We start from the raw sequence: 18,915 nt of genomic DNA, 5'->3' as shown, positions 1-18,915 counted from the left end.
TCACTCAAAGGCAGGAGGGACAGGATGAATCAGACTCCATCTTTGCTTTCGGTTTGCTGGGCTTGAATCTTCCCGCCCACATCCCTTAGGCAGCAGAACAGTGTCTGTCGGGGAGAGTGGGCGGGGCATACACAGGAGGAGAGGACGGGAGGAGGGGGAGGAGTAGAAGCAGCTACTCTCCTCTGTCTGGCTGTGCGGGCAGCAGGGGAGGGGGAGAAGTGTCAGAGCTGACTGTGATACGCCCAGCTCATCTCTCTCTCTCTGGAGCTCTCCGTGAGCTCCGATCCCCCTGCTCTGTCCCGCTCGCGGCCGGTTCTTTCTGTGTCACTGGGAGGACTGGTGGTGGGGATCTCTGCAACTAGAAGAGGCGACTCTGCTATAAGGTAAACTAGACAGCCGCGCGAGGCCCCTCTGATCGCGGGGCCTAAGGCGACTGCCTTAATTGCCTAATTAGAGAGCCGCCTCTGGTCTGCAGTCTCTCACCATCTCCTGTAGTATGTCTGCAGTCTCTGATCGTCTCTTGTAGTATGTCTTCAGTTTTTGACCGTCTCTTATAGTATGTCTGCAGTCCCTGACCATCTCCTGTATTATGTTGGCAGTCTCTGACCATCTCCTTTACTATGTCGGCAGTCTATGACCATCTCGTTGTAGTATATCTCCAGTCTCTGACTGTCTCCTGTAGTACGCCTGCAGTCTCTGACTATCTGCTGTAGGTGACCATCTCCTGTAGCATGTCTGCAGTATCTGACCGTCTCCTGTAGTACGTCTGCAGTCTATGACCATCGCCTGTACTATGTATGCAGTCTCTCACCGTCTCCTGTACTATGTCTGCAGTCTCTGACAATCTCCTGTAATATGTTTGCAGTCCCTGACCATCTCTTGTAGTATCTCTGCAGTCTCTGACCATCTCCTGTAGTATGACTGCAGTCTCTGACCATCTCCTGTAGTATATCAGCAGTCTTTTACCGTCTACTGTAGAATCTCTGAAGTCTGACCGTCTTCTATAGTATGCCTGCAGTTTCTGACTCTTTGGCTACCGTAATCAAATAAATATCTCAGATCTAATCAATAATAAAAGGTGGCAGGCAGCCAATCGGAGGCTCAGGCTGTGAGTGGAGGAACCTGGGCCCCCATTCTTAGGTACTAAAAGTCCACAGGTAAGGGCATGCAAATGACTTGCCTTGCCCCGGGTGCTGACAGCCCACGCTATGCCACTGCGGTTGAGCACTGGTTAAAGCTTGTAGGAGCAGTTTACATTCTCCTCTGACTGTTCTATGGGGCTGCATGACCCTTGACCCTCTGTCTGGACAGTGCTGATTGGACCTGTGCGGATCTCATGCACCCCCCCCCCCCCCAAAATAAAAAACCTTTCCACCAATATACACCAAACTAAGCATGTGCAGAGGACCTGGGGACAGTACAAGAAGCAGAGGGTCAGAGAAGACAGAATCAAACTGCCTGTTTACACAATATGGAGGATCAACCCCTTAGGTTCCACAGTGAGTATAAAAAGCATGCTTTACTGCAAAATACACAGCCCAATTTTACAGTTGTGGGTTTAGTAACACTTTTAAACTGCAGGCATCCAGTTATTTACTCAGTGTGCCAGAGCTTTTCTCAGAGAAGTCGTTGGATCAGAATCTTGTGACAATAACTGTATATCAACAATCTGTGAGCTATTTAGTCTTTGTTAACCCCTTAATAATGGAAGCTAGAAACAAACCTTTACACCTGAACCTAGTTTTGCATATATTAATAAAACTGTAACTATATTAGCAATTATTTGTGGATCCTGAGGAATTATACTTTGTTTTGTTAAGGCCAAATTGTACTATCATTTGCTGGTAAACATTAATGAATATCTCTTGATTTTTTTTTTTTATTAACACATTCTGGCCAAAATAGTAGAAAAATTTATTTTTTAACATTTAGCTGTGTATATGTTGGCATTACTTTGACTTACCACTAAAGAAGAAGTCAAAATACTCCTGACGTTCATGGCAATACCATATAGGTGTGTGTTATTTGTTGTCTGTAACTGTAGCAGGATCCAATACTGTGCATTTTTCTTTTTTTATTAGCCTACCTATGACACACTGACACTAACGCTGATGATAAACCTAATGCTAAGACTGACACTGACAATAACTCTAACCCAAGTCATGTCCTGATCTAACCATTTTATCTTTATTGCTATTTATTTTTTATAACATGAGTCAGTAAAGTCTCCGAAACAGGTTTACAGATATAAGATTTGAGTAAAGTTAAGAATATTTACACAATAAATCGTGTGACGATTCACTTCAATTATCCACTCATGTGAAACACAAGTTCACTTATTCCATCACATTTCACAGGGTTGGATGAGCATGGGGGGGACAGGGGCATTCATTGAATTTTTTTAAATTTAAATGTATTTTTTAGCACTGTATTTTTACATGTTATTATCAACTTTATTGCTATTATGAGGGATGAACAACATTTAGCACCATCCATCTTTCCCTCAACTCAGACCAGTTTCCCAGTTCCGACTGCTTAAAAACATCCCCACAGCATGATGCTGCCACCACCATGTTTCACTGTAGTGATTGTATTCTTTCAGTGATGTGATGTGATGGGTTTGCGCCAGACATAGCTTTTCTTTGATGGCCAAAAAGTTCAATTTTAGTCTCATCAGACCAGAGCATCTTCCTCCTTACATTTTGGGAGTCTCCCACATGTCTTTTCACAAACTCAAAACACGCCATTTTGTTTTTTGCTGAAAGTAATAGCTTTCTTCTGGCCACTCTGCCATAAAGCCCAACTCTATCAGAGCTTTTTATAGGCTTCATAACAAAGGGGGTGAATACATACGCATGTGCCAATTATCAGTTTTTTTATTTCTGAAAAATAGTTTTATGCATATATTTTTCTAATTTTACTTCACCAAGTTAGACTATTGTGTTCTGATCCATCACATATAATTCAGATTTAACCGCTTCAGCCCCAGAAGATTTTACCCCCTTCTTGACCAGAGCACTTTTTGCGATTCAGCACTGCGTTGTTTTAACTGACAAATGCACGGTTGTGCAACATGGATCCCAAACAAAATTGATGTCCTTTTTTTCCCACAAATAGAACTTTCTTTTGGTGGTATTTGATCACCCCTGCGGTTTTTATTTTTTGCGATATAAACAAAAAAAGAGCGAAAATTTTGAAAAAAACTCATTATTTTTTACATTTTGCTATAATAAATATCCCCCAAAAATATATATATATAAAAAAATCGCAATAATTGTTTATTGATTGGTTTGTGCAAGTTATAACGTTTACAAAATAGGGAAGAGTTTTATGGCATTTTTATTAATACGTTTTTTTATTAGTAATGGCGGTGATCTGCGATTTTTATTGTGACTGCGTCGTTATGGCGGACACGTCGGACATTTTTGACACATTTGTGGGACCATTGTCATTTATACAGCAATCAGTGCTATACTAATGCACTGATTCCTGTGTAAATGCCACTGGCAGTGAATGGGTTATCCACTAGGGGGCAGGGTAAGGGTTAAGTGTGTCCAGTTTCTAACTGGGGGGGTGTGGCTACATGTGACACTTCACTGATCTCTGCTCCCAATCACAGGGAGCAGAGATCAGTGACACTATCACTAGGCAGAACGGGGAGATGCTTGTTTACATTAGCATCTCCCCGCTCTTCCTCCCCGTGAGATGATCACGAGTATCCCCGTGGCGATCTAGTCTGCGGGACCTGACTTACGGAGGTCCGCCGGCGACAAATTTAAAGCGACTTATCTGTGTGCCATTCTGCCATTGTACATCAGCGTGCACCGGTCGGGAACCGGTTAAAAAAAACATTGAACTAAAGGCTGTAATGTAACAAAATAGGTAAAAAGCCAAGAGGGGTGAATACTTTTGCAAGGCACTGTAGATTATTGCAGGCTTCTTATGCGTGCACACGACCGGACTTTCCGTTGGAATGAACTCTGACAGACTTTTGGACTGACTTACGACGGAGTTCCACTGAAACGGACTTGCCTACACACAATCACACCAAAGTCCGATCATTTAACGCAATGACATATGACAGGACTAGAAAAAGGAAGTTCAATAGCCAGTAGCCAATAGCTGCCCTTGTGTCGTTGTTGTTCCATCAGACCTGCATACAGACAAGCGGTTTCTCGATAGGAACTGGTTCCGGCGGAAAGATTTGAAGCATGTTCTATTTCTAAAGTCCGTCAGATTTTTAGACAGAAAAGGTCTTATGAAGCCCACACATGATCGATGTGTCCGATGGATTCGCTGTGTCGGAACTTTGCTGTCAAAGTCTGGTCGTGTGTACATGGCATAACTCTTTCTCCACCTTATTTTTCTTATCCTCCTCATTCTTCTAATGGTGGCCATTTTCATTGAGGGCAGGTGAATCCATCCCTCTTTACTTCCTGAAACTCTGTCTAGAACTCGGTCTGTCTCCTGGAACATGTGACAGGAACTTCCAAGGAAGCAGTTAATGCGCTGTTTACATCACTTGCGCCTGAAGAAATCAAATTGTAAGTAAAAGCAAAAAATGTTTGAATGTAAGATGATTTTATTTCAGCATGCAGAGCTGCTTTTTGAAGGGGGAAAGGTTCAAAGTCAAGGGAAAGGAAGTTGCTATGGATGGAAGCGCATGAAAGCCTTGCTATTTTTGCCTAACAGGATGTAAAGTGGTAAACCTTCTCAAAACTGGCAGGCATCTCTTGGGTGACTTCATTGACCAAATATGGTCATCACAATGAATAATGCTCCAATGGCTCAAACAACAAGCTGCCAGTAGCGATGTTCGACTCGAACATTGGCTGTTCACCCGTTCGGCGAATTCCGAACGTTATGGGCCGTTCGCGCCAAATTCGTGTGGCGCTCACAATGCACTGCGATGGCGCAGTGCATTGCTGGCTCATGATTGGCCAAGCATGCACTGTGACCCTGCATGCTTAGCCAATCACAGCGCCGGCAGCGAGGAGAGCCATGATTGGCCACAGGCAGGATGCTCAGGCTGTGTAGTACACGCCCCACACTATATAAGCGCGGCGGCCTTGTGTAGTGTGTTGGCGTCTGAAGCAGGTAGTGGGTGTTCTGTGTACATTCAACACAGTATACACCGATCGTTAACGGCCGATTTTTCGTTCTTGCTCTTCTGTAGTGGTTGTTGTCTGCGTGCCCTGACCGCAGTATACACCGCTATAATCACCTATATAGCTAGCGATATATCTATCTTTTATAATAGAGCTTGCAGTCAGTGTTAGGAGCTTGTGCGTGCTGTCTGTGTGCTCTGAACCCAGTATACACCGCTATATCCACCTATATAGCAAACTATCTTGCTCGTTTTAAATAGAGCTTGCAGTCAGCGGTAGGAGCTTGTAATGGTAATGGTAATGGGTAATGGGCAGGGAGGGCTACCCATGCCATTTTTCTCAATGATTTTCAACCATATTGCAGGAACCAGATATAACATTAAAACCGCAAGCAGTTTTAAATGATGTTATTTCCGTTAAATGTCATTTTGTGCAGGGACTGTTCTAAACATGGGAAACGCGTGGCACTTCACAGGCATACTACAGACACCCCCCAGGCACGATATTTAAAGGAATATTTCACTTTTTTTTCACTTTAATCGTCATTAAAATCAGTGCTCCCGCAAAAACTGCCATTTTTAAAAACATTTTAGGCATTGACCCATGTCCCCTGGGGCAGGAGCCAGGTCCCCAAACCCTTTTTAGGACAGCATCTTGCATATTAGCCTTTAAAATTAGCACTTTTAATTTTCGAACGTTCGAGTCCCATAGACTTCAATGGGGTTCTAAAGTTCGTACAAATTTGGGGTCCGTTCGAAAGTTCTGGTGCGAACCGAACCGGGGGGGTGTTCGGCTCATCCCTAGCTGCCAGGACAATCCTTTCCCATCAATGCTCCTTGATAAGGGTTTGTTATTGGTTTTGATGGAGACCACACACATTTGTTTAAGTTCAGCACACAAAACGGTTTGGGGACTACCTCAAAATCCATACCTGCCTTTTATATATTAGATAAGAGTTTGGTATGGATGGAGAGGGGACTATGCTTGATTTTACAAACAGAAGCAGGCCCTCTGGAATCTGTCATTAATTAGAAATAGTTTGTTTCTAAATACAACGTTTGCGAGAGTACTTTATACCACTGCATTTTAGGCGACCACCAAACATGTTATTTAAAGGAATTCAGTATTTTTAATGTTATAAATGCCTTTAAAAAGACCCACTCCCAACAGAATGGTATTTTAAAAAAAAATTGTTGCATTGGTATGTACATTGGCCTCAAGGGCCCGTGCCCCCCTTTTTTTTTTTTTTTTTTAACAAAAAACATGCAAATTGGCCCTGAAAAAGGCCATAAAAAAAAATTCAGCTCCCATAGACTCATAGACTTCACTAAAGTTGAATAGGTCCAATTCTCCCATGAACCAAACCCTGGCCAGTTCATTCATCGCTAGCATATATCCTTTTTTTTATGCTACTGAATTTCAATGAAATTGCAACATTTGATGTAAAGGAGCTGATTCACAAACAATTGGAGCAAGAAATCTGATGTCATTACCGATAGCAACTACATTCCTTGCCTTATTTGCAAATCAAACTTGCTGTGATAGGCAGCTGCTCTATGCTACTTTATTTCAATTTTCTTTCATCTAGTGTATTTTTTTATATTAGTCCCATTAAGAATAAAATGTGTAATGCAAGTGTCTCAATAGACAATGGTGGACATCATAGTAATCCTCACAATAGAAATAAATCTCATGGATTTCTTCCACAAGCAATCACTGTTGTTTAGCTCGGTCTACATTTTTTCCCAGTGAACATTTCAGCTTACTATGTTCATATTCCAAGGGTGTGATTCAGTTGTGCACACCACCAGGCTTGCTGAGCAGATGTTATAAAGAACTGGCCAGACATCAAGTATGAATTGCCACAGTCAGAAAGACAGCTGGATGCCCTCCACGAAGCTATGCCACCTGGATGAAGAGGATATTTTAATGCAGCATGTTTTATTTAATGCCTTCATATCTTATCTGATATTTCTGGAGAATTACGTCAGGATCTTTTTGCCCTTCTGTGAGCAGCTGCTTCTTTACTGTATTGTTATTTAACTTGTATCATTTTGTAATTATTTTACAGGGCAAAAAGGAGCACACTAGTCTGTAAAGGACTAAGTATACTCATGGGGTGGACTTGGAATCTGGAGCCCAGAGGGAGATTTTAGGTCTTGAGGGTCACTCTTGGTAACTCATCAGATTTTTTCACCATGGCACAACTACAGTTCTCATACAACAATATTACCTTTATTTCTGATGCCACAACTTGAAGTGCTTCCAAAGGTCAAAGTTTTTTTTTTTTTTACCTTAATGCATTCTTTCCATTAAGGTAAAAAAAGACATTTTAATAGCAGCTCCCCACATAACTACATAACCCCTCTAAAATTTAACTGAGCCCACTGCTGATCCAGCGCTGTAACCATCTGCTGAAGCTCTTCTCTCCTCATCCTGGTCTTACTAGAGGCTCTGATGGCAGCTGGAGTCATTGGTTGCTGCTGACAGTAAAATCCTGGGAGGAGGGAGGGTGGTTCAGGGCCAAGAGACACATAGCCTGGCTCGAGAGCTCTCCCGCAAGACTGCCCCCATAGCAAGTGGCTTCACAGGGGCACTCACAGAAAAGGAGGAGCGGAGTGTGCCATCTCGGACCCCAGAAGAGGAGGTTTGAGGCCAAAATCTGAACAGGTAAACATACCATGTTTGTTATTTTAATAAAAAATACCTTTACAAATGCTTTGACACAAAATAATATATGCAACTCTGCATTGCATTTATAATAACTGTGCAAATATAATCAGATGAATGGCCCATCTGATTATTTACTTTTTTTGTTCAATATACAACATATGTTGATCACACATATGGTGGGAAAATTACATTTACAATATGAAGAGGATGACCAGGAATTGGTCAGTCAAGTCTTGCTGATCGGGCTGGTAGAATGGAGCAGTGGTCTCAATGGACTGGAAAGTAGGCGAAAAAACACACACCAGGAGAGTCTGGAGCTCTAACAGCCTGATGAAGGAGGCTGGGCCTCAGAAACATGTTGCTGGCCCCCCCTCCCACCTGTTCTACCAGCCTGTGGACACACTGACAGTGGCTTGTGTTAGAGATCTGAATGCTGATCTAGCACCCTACTTTATTGTTTACATGTCCTGAGGGGACCCCATACCTATCGAGGAGCTCCCGGTGACTACACATGTCGTTTCCCCTATTAAGCTTATCACCCCCCTGCATATGTCTTCTATGGATTTTAAAATGACCATTTGCCTACCAGTGGAGTGCACACTCACCTGCTAATTTAGTGAGTGATTAGTGAGGTTTTTATTGCTGCCTGTGCCCCCGTTAGGGAGATCCAGCCTGTCCATATGTCCTGTTTACCTTTATCACAGAGTGAAAGTAGAAAAAAAAAAACAATTTTGGGTTGTCATCAAAACATGAATGAAGGGGGAATCTTTCAATGGGGCCATTTGTTCTGCTGACAATTAGGGATTACCTCACTTGGGAGGGATTTACTCTAACTTCCTGTTTTAGCTATGGGACAGGAAGTGAAGAAAAATCTCCCCAGATGGCGAAAAAGCTGACAATAGTCACATTTACATAGTTGGTAAAGTTGAATAAAGACACCAGTCCAGCCAGTTGAAACTGAGTGTGTCCCCGTGTCACTACCATTTGCAATATCATTTTGCATTGTGTTTGCTAAGAAACATATCTATTTTTGTTAAATTTATCTACACTTTCTGCAGTTCAAGAGTGAATAGTTTCTCATCTAGTCACAGACCTAAAAATGAACAATTATCTGCCAATGCTAGAGTCTCCATTTAAAGATTAGTACAGTGGTACCTTGGATTACGAGCATAATTTGTTCCAGAAGAATGCTTGTAATCCAAAGCACTTGTATATCAAAGTGAGTTTCCCCATAGGAGTCAATGGAAACTCAGACAATTCGTTCCACAATTTTTTCCACAGTGACTGCTATTGTATGCAGTATGTAATGTGGCCAGAGGTGGGGGGCACCAAAGACACTCGGAGGCGCTTGGATGCACTTGGGGACACTCAGCAACAGTGCATCCGAGTGGCTCCAGGTGTCACGGGTGCACCCACGCCTCTGGCCAAATGAGGTACTGCACACCCCATTGGTTTGGATCATGCTTGTCTTGCGAGACATCGCTCGCAAACTGAGTCAGGATTTTTTTTTAAAAATAGCTCGTAGTGGGAAATGCTCATAAACCATGTTACTCGCAATCCAAGGTTTTACTGTTTATTACAATCATATCCCCTCTTAAGCATCTCTTCTCTAGGTAGAATGTAGTCATTTCTCATCACTGATGTTCTACAGCCCCCTATTAGCTTTGTTGCCCTTATCTGGACTATCTCCAGTACAAGCACATTGTACTGGAGGGTTGGTGATCAAAACCGAATGACATCCTCAAGATGTGGCTGAACCAGAGTTTTGTAAAGTGGTAGAGTTATAGATTACCTCTTGAGTAGCGCATGCTAATAGTATGCTGGCCTTGCTTGCTGCAGCTTCGCATTGGCAAGAGCCATTGCCATAGAGTCTGTGCTCTACAAGGACCTCCAGATCCTTTTATATCCTTGTTTCCATAAGAGGTTCTTCCCTAATGTGCATTCATTTTTTAGCTCCCAAGTGCATTATTTTACATTCACAAACTCATCTGCCATGTTGCTGCTCACCACTCTATTTTGGCTATAAGCACTCCATCCAAAATGAAAAAAAAAAGTTTTGCCTTTAGTTCTACTTTATAAGTGTCATCATAAAGTACTCTTGTGAATATCCCTATCCTTGTTAATAAAAAAGGTTTGTATATGCAGCAAACTGGAAATTATAATCATAAAAAAAATCCTATAGTAGTAAATAAGACAGTTCTCACATTATACCTTTCTCATCAGTGAGTTCTTAATTCTCAACTAAATCATCATTGAGATTTTGGTAAGGGCATTGTATATTTTTCAAACAAAACGTTCAAGTTTAAGGCCTCATTTACATGAGCATACTTTACTGTATACTTGTGCAAAGAGCTCTCTTTACCCACACGGGTTGCACAGGTGTTCCATGAAAACCTGTAGCCTATTCAAATCAATGACAGGCCACTAGCTGCACAGACATCCTGTACCGCACACCTGTGCGGGTCTTATGCACGAATCAGAGTGCAGTCTGTCTGCATTCTGATCCGTGCATCGGACCCACTTTATCTGAATCCTAAAGTACTGGTTTTCGAAGAGTTGCCCCCTAAGTGGCAACAAGGAGGAAGTAGACTTCTTATGAATCTGAACCTGTTTGGAGTGCTAAGTCTGCTGTTTATACCAGGGATGCGGGTTCATCCATATTCAACATGGAAGAGTCGGTCTCTGGGTTGTCCCAAAAATTCCTCAGTGACACAAGGCAACATCAGTGAAGAAAAGATGTCTCATGCTGAAGGCGATGATATGACAGGTGGGGCCAGAGCAACATGCCAAGGCCATTTCAATGGCCAAGCATGGCAATGGACAAAGAGGGAACGTCTGGAAAAGGAAAATCAATTATTTTATTGTAACATCTGGGATGGAGGGATCCCATGTAAGTTTTGCCATTACCCCAGAAAATAAAGCGGTGCTGGGGAGAAGATACCAATTGTTCATTTTGTCAAGCACTTGGATCACTAAGTTACATTTCAACAAGATGATCTGTGAAATGTACACACAAGGTAGCACTGCTCTAACTGTGAAAACCTCCAAATATGCCTGTTGGTTACTGGTACCTTGTTTCCAGGTGCCAGGTTCAGACGACTTCCCACTCACCACAAACTCGCAATATGGATATATGTAAAGAAGCCGCACTCTGGAATCTGTCCAAATTCTTTATTCGATAATCACCAAGTACAGAGTAACTGTACTTACTTACTTTTGTTTTGTGATAGTAAAATACAGTTATCACTGCTTTGCTGCCTCCTCTAGACTGGTAATGTTTTAAAAAAAGCTATAGAACAAACAGAGCACAAGCATCATGTAACACCTTCATATAACCCTATAGTAAAATCTGGTACTTGTTATATCACATACAATAGCATTAAGAAAGAGACCTGCTCTACCTTCATTGCACAGGGTGTGGCAATAGGAAGCCCATTGGATTCACAATTTACATTTGGTCCCACTGGGGCTCATTGAGGAGATAGAATTACATACAGTGTACTTTCTGTTTTTTTCAATGAAGGCTGGTATATATACATGGATAGAAAGCTGGCTTCAGGAATGAGTACAGAGGGTAAAGGTAAATTACCCAGCCCTTCAGTGGGCTAAGACTGCGAGTGAGGTGCCCAGAGTTCTTTCTTAGCCCTTGTACACACAGTCGGACATTCTGACAACCAAATCTGGTGGATTTTGTCCGACGGATTTTGTCCGAAACTGTTGCATACACATGGTTGGACAAAGTTGTCGGAAAATCCAATTGTACATAACGTGATAACGTAATTTTGTTACGACGGGACTACGTTCAGGCTAGTAGCCAATAGCTTTGGTCTAGGAATTTGATCTGAGCATGCGTGGCACTTTGTCCGTCGGAGTAGGCTACACATGATCGGAGTATGTCCGATCGGAGCATGTTGTCGGAAAATTTTATAGACAAGTTGGAAAACTTGGTCCGACGGATATTCCGACGGAAACAGTCCGATAGAGACCACACACAGTCGGATTATCCGACAATACTGTCCGATCGGACACATTCCATCAGAATCTCCAACCGTGTGTACAAGGGCTCAGGGTTTCTGTTTTATACAATTAATTACTGCTCCGGATAGCAATCCCACTACTGACCTCCCCTGAACATAGAAAGGGTGCTGGCTGTGATTAAGCACCAATGAGGGTGTGAAACGTGTTAGTTACAGCTGTTGCTTGTGCTTCCTTAGCTGTATAGACTGTCTTTTATACATAATAATGGTGATTGTATTGGAGTGCAGCTATATGGAATTTCTTTACCACTTCAATTCTATTGTACTTGTTTAGACATGACAGTGAGGTTGGGGATTACCTTTTGTATTTGCTGATAGTATAAAATTGGGCAGAGAAATTACATCAGCACAGTGGGGGTTATTTACGAAAGGCAAATCCACTTTGCACTACAAATGCAAAGTGCACTTGAAATTGCACTGAAAGTGCACTTGGAAGTTCAGTCACTGTAGATCCAAGGGGGACTTGCAAGGAAAATAAAAAACAGCATTTTAGCTAGCCAATGATTAGATGATAAAATCAGCAGAGCTTCCCCTCATTTCAGATCTTCCCCTCAGATCTACAGTCACTGCACTTCCAAGTGCACTTTCAGTGCAATTTCAAGTGCACTTTGCACTTGTAGTTTGCACTTGTAGTGCAAAGTGTATTTGCCTTTCGTAAATAACCCCCAGTATGTAGCAACATTACAGGAAGACCTGAATAAAATAGGGAGATGAGGTGAAGACTTGTCAGATGAGATTGAACATTGATAAATGCAAAGTTATATAAAAATGTGGGTGCTAAGAACTTCTAGGCAAGATACAGTATTCATCAAGAGGGGTTACCCTGGTAGTATTAATGATGTAAAAAGATTTGGACCACAGACTTAGCACAGACCTGCAATGCCAGGCCACGGTATACAAAGCAGGCATAATATTTACATACAATAAAAATAATTAATGTGAATGACAAATCTATACAATCCGCTTCGCACCCGCCCTATAGCCGAAAGACGGCTACAGAGTGGACGCTAACTGCCGGGAGGTCGTCCCTGGATGGTCTCCTGTTTACTTCTGCAAGGCGTGCTCCGGGAGCGCGCATCAGGGAAGTTCTGTGCTGGCCGTGTCCCTCGGACACAGCCAGTCACAGATCGCTATAAACGGCCAATCACAGCGGCCGTTTACAGTGCGATCGGCGTGTCCAATGAGAGATGATCTCATATGTAAACATATAAGATCATCTCTCAGCGCCGCTCTCCCTCCTCACACAGACAGCGTGTGAGAAGGGAGAGATGAACGGCTGCAGCGGCTGTAAGTAAAAAAAAAAAAAAAAGTAAAAAAAGTGCCATCGGCCCCAGTGACATCCGCCCCAGTGCCATCCGCCCCAGTGCCATCCTCGCCCAGTGTCATCCTCCCCAGTGCCATCCTCCCCAGTGCCATCCTTGCCCAGTGCCATCCTCCCCAGTGCCACCTGCCCCCAGTGCCACATGTTAGTCCTATCTATCCCCAGTGCCACCTGTTAGGCCGCGTATACACGCGGGGACTGTTCGCTCAACTTTGTTTGTCAAACAGTTTCAGCGGACAGTCCGCTCAAACTTAGCATGGACGGACTTGCCCACACACGATGAACGAACAGTCCGCTGAAACCGTGCGCGATGACGTGAACGGCACGTACGACGGGACTAGAAAACGACGTCCTATACACTGCAATGCAACCTTCGGCGTGTAAATCCTTTCTGAGCATGCGCGGAACTTAGTTTGACGAACAAGCCTACACACGAGGGGACTGTTCGCTGAAACAAAGTTTCAGCAGACAGTTTTTCGGAAATTCCGAAAAACTTTGTTCAGCAGACTGTTCGCTGAAACTGTCCGCTGAAGCCCACACACGAGCGGACTGTCCGCTGAAACACTGTTCAGCGGACAAAGTTGAGCGAACAGTCCCCGCGTGTGTACGCGGCCTTAGTGCTATCTGTCCCCAGTGCCACCTGTTGTCAGTGCCATTTGTCCCCAGTGCCATCTGTCATCAGTGCCACGTATAAGTGCCATCTGTCATCAGTGCCACGTGTCATCAGTGCCACATAGTGCCATCTGTCATCAGTGCCACATATTAGTGCCATCTGTCATCAGTGCCACATATTAGGGCCATCTGTCATCAGTACCACGTATCAGTGCCATTTGTCATCAGTGCCACCTGTCAGTGTCACGTGCCATCTGTTGTCAGTGTCACGTGTCATCAATGCCACTTATCAGTGCCATCTGTCATCAGTGTCACGCATCATCGGTGCCACATATTAGTGCCATCTTTCATCAGTGCCATGTATTAGTGCCACGTATTAGTGCCATCTGTCATCAGTGCCACGTATTAGTGCCATGTGTCATCAGTGCCACGTATAAGTGCCATCTGTCATCAGTGCCACGTATAAGTGCCATCTGTCATCAGTGCCACATATTAGTGCCATCTGTCATCAGTGCCACATATAAGTGTCATCAGTGCCACGTATCAGTGCCATCTGTCATCAGTGTCACGTGTCATTGTCCTGGTGCTCCAGGGCCTTCAAAAGTGTAATAGATAGTCAACAAGTTAGATGTGTAATTTATGCTCCTAGAACACGTGATGGTGCTCCCTGCATGTTGGGTCTCTCTAAGTGGCCAGGCTGTGAAAAAGTCCCACACATGTGGTATTGTAATACTCAAGAGGAGTAGCAGAATTTTTTTGGGGTGTCATTTGTGGTATACACATGCCATGTGAGAGAAATAACTTATTACAATGACAATTTTGTGGAAAAAAATAAATAAATAAAAAATCTTAATTTTGCAAAGAATTGTGGAAAAAAATGACAACATCAAAAAGCTCACTATGCCTCTTACTAAATACCTTGGAATGTCTACTTTCCAAAAAGGGGTCATTTGGGGGGTATTTGTACTTTCCTGACTTGTGCGGGTCGCAAGAAGTGAGATAGACCACCAGTACATCAGATGTGATAAATTCTGTATGATTCGCACCACAGCTTGTAGACTCTCTAACTTTCACAAAGACCAAATAATATCCACTAATTTGGGTTATTTTTACCAAAGATATGTAGCAGTATAAATTGTGGCCAAAATTTATGAAGAAAATGTAATAATTTGCATAATTTTGTCACAGAAACAAAGAAATATGTGTTTTTTTTCGAAATTTTTGGTCTTTTTTCATTTATAGCGCAAAAAATAAAAACCCCAGAGGTGATCAAATACCACCAAAAGAAAGCTCTATTTGTGGGGAAAAAAAAGGACAAAAAATTGATTTGGGTACAGTGTTGCATGACTGAGTAATTGTCATTCAAATTGTGAGAGCACCGAAAGCTGAAAATTGGTCTGGGCAGGAAGGGTGTTTAAGTGCCCAGTAAGCAAGTGGCTATTACCCCTTTTCAAAACATTGGTTCGGCCTCAAATGAGTATGGCGTTCAGTTTGTGTCACAAATCAATAGCAAAGATGTCCTAAAATTTGAATTAGTTCAATGAAGGGCAACAAAAAGTAATAAAGGAGCTGAGGTTTGTAGGTATGACTGCGTGCTAAATGTATTTAACCTAGAAAGGAGGTGCTCGACAGGAGTCATGATTACTATTTACAAATTAATTAAAGCTGACTGTAAGACCTGGTTCACATTGATGCTATTTGCATGTGATTTGGCATGTCAAATCACATGCCAAATTGGTGGCAAGTGCCGGCAATGGCAGCGTCCGAATCAGTGCAACGCTGCATTTGCAGTGCAGCACCGATTTCCAAAAGTAGTTCCTGTACTACTTTTGGCAATTTCAGGGTGTGATTTCCATTGACATCTGTGCAGAAACCCACACAGATGTCTCAGAAATCGCCCTTAAAGTCGTGACTGACATGCAGAAATGAAATCGTGCGAGTTCAGCTGAACGCGCACGATTTCATTCCCGCTGTCAGTGTGAACCTGGGCTAAAGGCTACACCAATTTGATTAATCTTAGGTTCCTGGCAGGAACACAATTTAAGAATTGAGGAAGAGAGGTTTCATCTGAAATTGTGGAGGGGGTTCTTCATGGTCAGAACAGCAAAAATATGGAACTCCCTTCCCCAGGTAGTGGTGTCAGCTGGGAGTGTTGACACATTAAACTTCTAGAAGTCTTCCTCAAAGAACACGATGTACAGGAATGTGTATACTCTTACGACTGAAAGCTTGAACTGATAAATACATACAATGCTGTGAAAAAGTATTTGCCCCCTTTTTTGATTTTTTTTGTCACACTTAAATGACTCAGTTCATCAAACAAATTTTATTATTACACAAAGATAACACGAGTAAATACAAAATGCAGTTTTTAAATAATGTTTTAATTTATTAAGGCAAAAAAATCTGTCCAAACCTGCCTGGCTTTATGTGAAAAAAGTCTAATAACTGGTTGTCCCACCCTTGGCGGCAACAGCTGCAATCAAGTGTTTGTGATAATTGGCAATGAGTCTTTCACATTGCTGTGGAGCAATTTTGGCCCACTCTTCTTTGCAGAATTGTTTTAATTCAGCCACATTGGAGGTTTTCCAGCATGAACGGCCAGTGTAAGGTCATCATGATACAGCATGTCAATTGAGTTTAAGTCTGGGCTTTTATTAGACTAGTCCAAGAACCTAAATTTTGCTTTGTTTGAACCATTTGGAGGTGGACTTGCTGTTGTGTTTTGGATCATTGTCCTGCTGCATAACCCACGTGCAATTGAGCTTGAGGTCACAAACTGATGGCTGGACATTCTCCTTTAGGATTTTCTGGTAGAGCTCAGAATTCACGGTTCCACCAATTATGGTTGTCTAGGTCCTGAAGCTGCAAAGCAGCCCCAGACCATCACGCTACCACCACCATGTCTGACTGTTGGTATGATGTTCTTGTTATGAAATGTTGTATTCATTTTATGCCAGATGTAACGGGACGCACACCTTCCAAAAAGTTACATTTTTTTCTCATAAGTCCACAGAATATTTGTCAAAAAGTCTTGGGGATACAGTAGGTGCCACCGATATTGTGTTTCCAGCGCGATCCTGTCCTGGTTCCTGGCGACAGGCTTCTCTAACGGGTTTGCGCTGGTTCTCGTGCTGGCTGCAATAGGAAAATGCAATTTTCCTATAGTAGCGAGCGAGCGAGAGAGCAGCGATAATGTCGCCTCACTAATGAAGCCTGCATGCCTTTGGGGGCATACCAGGCCCTTAGGTCCGGTAGCAATTTTAAGGGGAATCCCCTACGCCGAAAAAAACGGTGTGGGGGTCCCCCAAAATATATACCAGACCCCTATCCGAGCACGCAGATAGAAGAACCGAAGAGGGGGACAAGACCCCTGAAGTCGGAAGAAGGGGCGGCAGTCGCAGAAGACCGGGCCACCGCTAGTAAAAGAGCTGGAAGAAGAAGCGGAAGCCCAGCAAGAAGAACCGAAGAGGGGGACAAGAACCCCGAAGTCGGAAGACCCCTGGGCGGCGGCGAGAAGACCCCCCAAGACGGAAGACCACCGGAGCTGTGCAATAAACTATTTTTAACCCTTGTGTGTTGTGTTATATTTACTTTTTTTTCACCAGGTGAATGGGTAGGGTTACATGGTACCTCAATACTCATTCACATAGGGTGGGCGGCCGGTATCTGGGGGCCCCCTTCTTAAAGGGGGTTCCTGGATTCCGATAAGCCCCCCGCCCGCAGACCCAGACAACCAACGTCCAGGGTTGTCGGGAAGAGGCCCTTGTCCTCATCAACATGGGGACAAGGTGCTTTGGGGTGGGGGGCCGCAGGGCGCCCCCTTCCCCAAAGCACCCACCCCCCATGTTGAGGGCACAGCGGCCTGGTACGGCTCAGGAGGGGGGGCGTTCGCTCGTCCCCACCCCCTTTCCTGACCGGCCGGGCTGCGTGCTCGGATAGGGGTCTGGTATGGATTTTGGGGGGACCCCACGCCATTTTTTTCGGCGTAGGGGATTCCCCTTAAAATCCCTACCGGACCTAAGGGCCTGGTATTCCTCCGGAGGGGGAACCCATGCCATTTTTTTTTAAATTTGGTGCGGAGTTCTCCCTTAGGATTCATACCAAATACAGTGCCTGGTATATCGGGAAAGGAAAATAAACATTTTTCCTTTCCCTGTGGCTGTCAGGGTGACACGCCTCATCCCCAATCGGCACTCTCCACGCGCCCTAGGGGCGTGCATGAGCAGCATGCACGTGGACAGTACATGTGACCGGCTGTGATTGGACACAGCCGGTCACGTGGTAAAAAGCCATTTGTTATTGGCTCTTTACACAGAACTGGGATGGGCTGTGTCTGAGGGACACACCTCATCCCTGATTGCTGCGCTGCGGGCCCCCCCCCCCCCCCCCCCGGGTTGCTGCTTGTGGGACTTTTCCTTCCTGTCCTTCAAACGCTCCACCCCCGTGTGTGAAAGCACTCAGGCTTTTACACTGGGGTGGCTTGAGAGGCACTTTTTGAGGGCTTTACAGTCGTTATTTTTAGCGCAAAAATGCTTGAAAAGCGCTCCAGTGTGAAAGTGGTCTAAGTTATGAGTAGGAATATTAAAAAGAAAAAACAACACTTTTTTGTCATAAATTGATGTTAGTACTAAATAAAGATTCACATAAATGTACTTCATCTTAATTCATCTTACTTCACAATTTAGTGAATAAGCCCAATGAGTGTAGTTTATGTTTCTCCCTGTGGATGGCAACATTGAGTTTTATCTGTACAATACTATTTTTCAGACTACTCAAAATAACCATAATTCCACAAGTATTATGTGTTCATACAAAACACCTTATGAATGACGAAAGATGAAATAAGCTTTATCTTTTGCATAACACTGTTTTGAAGTTTCCTCACTCCAACACATCACTATTATGCCTTCTGCTGAACCATAAATGAGTATGAGAATTTAGAGCAGATTTCTGTGATTTGAAAAAGACTTAAAGTAATTTTTTTCTCCCAAAAAGAGCTCTTTAATGTGCATTAGTTCATTAAACTGGATATTAACTCCAGTGTCCGTATATACAGTACACGGTAGAAGTAAGATCCACAATTGTTAGCATATGCATAGTAGGGTAAACAGATAGGGATTACTTACAGTGTGTTGTAAATTTAAAGGATATGTGAAAAGGT

Source organism: Lithobates pipiens, unplaced genomic scaffold (assembly GCF_037356315.1).
Source record: "Lithobates pipiens isolate NorthernLeopardFrog02 unplaced genomic scaffold, aLitPip1_a1.2 Scaffold_13, whole genome shotgun sequence".
Taxonomy (NCBI): domain Eukaryota; kingdom Metazoa; phylum Chordata; class Amphibia; order Anura; family Ranidae; genus Lithobates; species Lithobates pipiens.
Note: the sequence above shows the minus strand (reverse complement) of the source record.